This window comes from Neofelis nebulosa, chromosome 5 (assembly GCF_028018385.1).
Source record: "Neofelis nebulosa isolate mNeoNeb1 chromosome 5, mNeoNeb1.pri, whole genome shotgun sequence".
Taxonomy (NCBI): Eukaryota; Metazoa; Chordata; class Mammalia; order Carnivora; family Felidae; genus Neofelis; species Neofelis nebulosa.
Genome location: NC_080786.1, coordinates 42,537,094 through 42,543,093, shown reverse-complemented (window position 1 = coordinate 42,543,093; position 6,000 = coordinate 42,537,094). Strand labels below are relative to the sequence as shown.

Sequence of the window (6,000 nt, the reverse complement as noted above, 5' to 3'; positions counted from 1 at the left end):
TTTTTTTTTTTTTTTTACTTGTACATAGCTTGTGCAAATAGGTTTTTAATATATTTTGAGATTAATTTGGTAATTATAAACCAGTTTAGAAACACTCGTTAAACAACAGGTCATATAGTCACCATTTCTATTCCAGAATAATTCTGTTTTGACCCTTGAGCAAAGATGAGCAAATGTGTATTCAGAAAGAAATTTATTTGAATTGTCCACTTGCTTTGCCTTGTCAGGTCCCAATTGATATTCTGTTTGGATTTTTACTGCAATCTTTTTGACCTTTGGCAAGGGATTGTGCTGACTTATCTGATTTAAATGTTTGCAACAAGCTTTTAAATTATTTTTTTAAATTGGGCTAAATAGAATGTAGGTGATTTCAGGAAGCTATTTCTATTTTTAAGTCAATTCAATTCATTCTTCATAAAAATAGGATTATACCCATTGTGGCTGCATAAATACATAGCCTGTAGAAGTGTTCATAGTTTCTCTAGTACAAGAATGTCACCGAAATCCTCTAATGTAATCTGACAGAGGTAACAGAGTACCTTTTTACAAAAGGAAAACAAATAAAGAAGATTAACTTAAATGTAATCATATGTAAATTTTAAAAATGGAAAAATGGACCTTAAGCTTTTTATTATTTAAGGCTAATATAAGCACTAAGAATAACTGGGTGGTGAATGTATTACATTTCATTTTAAAACTCTGTACTCAAAAGAAACTTTGGAAAGCAAAAGGAAAATAATATTCCTTCTACTAGATTGAGATCTAGATTCCTTTAGGCTTCATCTTTCTACCTATACTAAAATTATATTGTTCAAAACTGGAAAGCATATAATCGAATGCTAATTAAGCAGAAAATATTATATCACAATGTTAAATTATTTCATGACTACACCACAGATACAAGCTTTGAGAATCTATCTAGTTATCAGGATATACCTGCCTTCTTTTCCTTTTTGGGTATTTCTCCTTTTTCCTCCTTTATTTAGGGAATTTCTCAAATCCAGTACAGGTTGACATAAATTTAACGTGCTCCTTTCCAGAAGTGAATGTTCAGTCCTGGAGACCCAAGACAAAAAGAAAACACACACAGTAATTAAAACAATACTGTAATGCACATTTTTAGCCTCAATTGTGCTAGGAAACTACAAGTTTATTTTCAGATTCTCTCTTTTCTAACCTATCATGGACAGCTTCATTTCTAGTCTTAGAGTCCCAAACACCAATATAAAAGGTGGAAACCATTGAGAGACAGAAAAATAGGTGTGAATTTATAGCCCAAAAGAATGTAAAAATATAAATAGGCAAGGTACCGTATTCCATTTTATTTCATTAGGTTTATAGCTTTAACCAACATATTCGGCAACCACTTATTTTATCTCAATGACTAATGTTTGTTAATTCCAGAAAGATTACACCAACCAGGAGATATTTTAAGCCACAGTTTTAGTGATTCCATCTTAAATGCTTTAAGACAAAAAAAAAAAAAAAAAGAAAAGAAAAAGAAGTGAATGTTTTACTAATTGTCTTTTACGTGAAAATAGCAATCAGTCCGGGCAAAAGAATAAAAAAATAACTCAGCTACTGCGAGATTAAAAAGTGATCCCATACTTCCAGAGTGCGACTTAGAGAAATGACAGAAAACCTATTAAAGAAGTGTTATCTCTCTTGAACGTATTTGCGGTTGTATTGTATTATTCACATGAACATTTACAGCATGATGCCCTTCCATTTTCTGTATTCACCTTCTAGCACCAAAGGAGAAAATACTGTGGGAAAGGGAAAGACCAATGGTTCTCAACTGAGGTCAATTTTGCCCCCCCGCCAGAAGACATTCAGCAGTGTCTGGAGACACTTTGGGGGATCCCATTGTGGGGGATGAGGTGCTACTGGAATCTGGTGTGTAGAGGCCAGAGACACTATAGTACACAGGGCAGTCCTCTACAAGGTAGAATTCTCTGGCCCCAAATGTCAAAGTGTCAAGGTAGGAAGAATGAAACAAAACAAAAACAAAAACAAGACAAAACAAAAGGATCATCAATTGAGCTTTACTTTTTCTATTGTTTCTCTCCTTCACATGATAAAATGATTGTCATCATTATCTCCTTCTTGAGTTTATTGACGCCTCTAATTTTCCCCTTAAAATAATTTTTCGGAGTTCCAAGGCTGTTCTTGTGGATACCACTTTTGTTTCGAATACTGCCTCCTGCTCATCTTTAAATCTCAGATGCTACTTTTTCTCTCCATCTTCAGGATCAGACCCTCTTAGGGGCAAAACTGGAAGTTTCCTTGGCCTAGTCTATGGAATCATTTGTACTTTTAAAATAGGAGAAGGAAGAAAGGGAGAGGCCAGGAACCACAGTCCCTTATCCCTGGAAATTGTCTGGTAAGGTAGCTTTGCAAGGATGTCCCCAATAGAATTGAGCAAACTAGATGCAAATATGGTAGAAAATTCTAAACTCATATGAACTGTGTTTTCTCTCATTTAAAAACAAAGACGAAAAACACAATAATCTTCCAGCCTCACACTTACCAAAATATATTCCTTAACAATAGCTCCTCAGGAAAAGGTCTTAGTGGTCAAATAATATTTAGCAAACATACTACTGCCATCTTTAGAGATTCTCCTTACACATTAATATGTTAAAGATTTTGAGAAGTGATACAATAAAAGCTGTATTTTGGAGTTTTAATTAATCTAGTGTTTTTTCTCAAACTTGACCAGAGGAATATTTTCATTGTGTTTGGTTATGATCTTCATTGTACCTGTTAACTAACATTCGGGAAGCACTAACCTAGTTTTTCTAATATAGAATGAAATCATTCCCTTTCATCTCATCTTAAAGAGCATATAAGCTCGCATATTTACATATAGCATAAAACACAATCTTTTTAGAAGATTAATAAAGAATAACTATGAAAGTTTGAAAGCTATCTAGCTAATGCTGCACATGGTAATTACTAAAGATGTTCAAGAAGTTAAAACCCATCAGGTAATACAAAACACTCTCCCATTAAAAACATTATCTCCAGCCAAAGCCAGAAAGACTTTCAAAGGCCATCTCATTTTGGGCTCACAAGAGCCTGACCAAGGAACATACACACTGAAATGATCAAAATTGTTTCTTTCAGTTAATATTGCTATAAATGAAATGATTTTTATCACCTCATAACATGTATAACTTAAATATTGCATATTCAAAACAATATGTATTTATTCTTTTCATTTCATTTTTAAAAATTAATCTCATTTCTCTATCATTCTTACAATATATATTAAGTATGTCCATTTGGTCTGCTTCTGAGTGAAAATAAGGGTGCGTAGAGTAATAATAACAAAAAGCATGTAAATGCATCCAGAATTGGCCCACCTGTTTTATACGTAGTAGTTCCCTCCCAACAACACTGAATGAGCAGTAAGCACAATTATTATTCCCAGTTGAGAGCCAAGATTCAAGCTAATGGCACACTTTTAACTACTATGATAGATTTAAGTGGGATAAGCATTTTACACTTAGCAAACACTTTACAAACATCATCTCCTTTGTTTCTCATAAAAGCAATATTTGTAAGGTAGGTATTACTCCTCTAGTTTTCCATATGGAGAAATGGAGGAAAAGAAGTAACTCGCCCAAGATCACAAATCCAGAAGATGAATCCAAAACGAACGTTATCCAGGGCCGTTTCTGTAAGCGATGCTGCTGCGGCCTTTCAGGTCTTCTGGGAAGCTCTCCAGGCTCGCTCCCAGCACTCCTGGGGGGCAGCTAGGAAGCACTCGCTAAGCTCTGAGCTGCTCATCCTTTGTGGTTTAGCTTGGCTAAGACATGAAAAGAGACAGTGGAGAATAACAATTATTTGGATGCCTGGAAATACTCAGCAGGTAAAAATGACCTGCACAAATAATGTATTTATTAAATAGAATAAGGTCTTCCCACATTTCTAGCGGGAATTTTCTTGCATAAATTAACTTTGCTTAACCTTCTTCCAGTGTTCACTGGTATTTAGTAATGTGTCACTTCTGTGCAGCTCTAATAATAATGATGATGGTATTAAAAAGAATAATGAGGAAAAAAGGAGATAAAGAAATAGATATAAAAGTGTTAAATATTTTCCATTGATTTTATATTAAAACAATAACAATACTTGGCTATTTAACTTCTGGAAGATGTGTTTTTAGTAATTAGCTTCCTAGACCTGGTACAGGTGAAATGAAATGAAATAAATGTGATTTTTTTTTCAGTTTTAGCATTTTGTGTAAGAAGCATTACAAAATGCCAAAAGAACTCCAACAAGAGATCTTATTTTTCTTACCTTAATCTAATTTCTCACAGAAATGTTAGACTAGAAATATATAACATATATTGGTTTACTTCTTAAGCTGCCTCCTCCTGAAAGTAATATTTTGGTGGCCTTAAATATTATATCAAATTATAAAACGTAGAAAATCAGATGTTTATGCCTAAAGTGAAGAACGTAAACTGACTCAAAGCACAAAATGTTCCTATCTCTATATAAACTAGTTATGAATATTTTAAATTCCAGCACCCACTTGCATTCTGCCCTCTACTTGTCAATGTGCTTAGCTCCCTGCATATATATGAATCACAACTGTTGTATAAATTATTCTTATCACTGATGCAGTGAGAAAATCCCTAGTAGTCTCTCAATTATGGCTAAATTATTTTCTGAGGCTTAGGGTGACAACAACAATACTAATAGATGACCTTTTAGCTAATGTTTACTTTGTGCTAGGCACTTTGTTAATTTTGTTCAAGCCTCACAATTCCATTGGAAAATGTATTATTATTACTATTACTATTACTATTACTATTACTATTACTATTACTATTAGTGAGGAAGCTGAGGCTCCAGTCATGCAGCCAGTAGAAATGTAACTAGGAATTATAGCCAAGCATCTCAACCTTGTAGAGTTTATAACCACTATGTTATACTATATCCAGGAAGTACCAAGCAAGGCCTTGACCTTGGCACTTCCCTCACTTACATTTCCCTGTGTGTTGTCAAGCAGATTGGTTTGCCAGGGAAGTTTTAGAACTCACCAGACTTCCTGGAAGAACTTCAGACTAGGGATGCCTCAGAGACCATGCCATATCAAACCCAGCTCCCAAGAGTTTTTCCAGTTTAAAGCCACATCCTAGAGCTTCCCAGGAGCTGTCTTATGGGGGAAGGAAACCATTAGTCAGTCACCTGAACATCTGTAACATTGAACAGCCATTTCAAGAGCCAAAGATTTGCCCAGTACGTTTTAGGCCCTCTCTTGGGAACAGAAGGTCACCCCACTGGTTTATAAAGTTGAAAACAAGCTCTTAGTCAAGTGATGGATGTGGCATCATTGCACAAGATGTTTCCTGAGTACTGTCATCCTGTTCTTGGATACCTTAAAACAAATTCTGGGACTCAGGCTAGCAAGCAATCTATTAACTACATTCGTGCTGAACAGCAAAAGTTTAGGTGAATTGAATATATATCCTAAAGTCATATACTGGAAACTTTCTTCAATGACCATATCTTTTCAGTGAGCATAACAAGAAAAGGAAGGCTAAAGAAGAATGAGAAGTGGAAGGAAGGAAAGAAGGAAAGAAGGAAGGAAGGAAGGAAGGAAGGAAGGAAGGAAGGAAGGAAGGAAGGAAGGAACAGAGGGAGAGAAGGGAAAAAGGGAGGGAAGGAAAAAAAGGGAGAGGAAGGAAATAGTCATTTGAAAAACTTTAAAAATTCAAGTCCCATAATCCTACTATAGAATTAGCTAGTATTTGTCTTATTTCTCACATGAGCTGGAAATTTTGTCTAGCCCTGACATATTCCTGCCGTGCATAATATGTAAATTTGATCCATGAGATGAGGTTCACTATCAGATAATAAATGTGACTTGTTTTTTTAAGATGACATTTTAGTGATTTATGTGTATCTGTTTTAATGCATTTATAGAAGCTTTATAAATCTGATTTAGATATGTGAACTGAATTTTTACTTTAATATGATGCC

General features: G+C 34.6%; 1 long non-coding RNA gene across 2 annotated transcripts in view; it reads right to left on the bottom strand.

Moving 5' to 3' along the window:
- Nucleotides 1-1,107: 1,107 nt before the first annotated feature.
- LOC131511981 (uncharacterized) overlaps nucleotides 1,108-6,000 on the bottom strand; it is a 96,573-nt gene continuing 91,680 nt past the window's right edge. The window contains exons 3-4 of one of the 2 annotated variants that reach the window (XR_009261853.1): nucleotides 5,058-5,173; nucleotides 1,108-3,814 (exon numbers count right to left, since the gene is read on the bottom strand). This is a non-coding gene — a long non-coding RNA (uncharacterized LOC131511981). The remainder of the gene's footprint in view (nucleotides 3,815-5,057; nucleotides 5,174-6,000) is intronic. The other variant, XR_009261852.1, reaches the window with a different exon arrangement.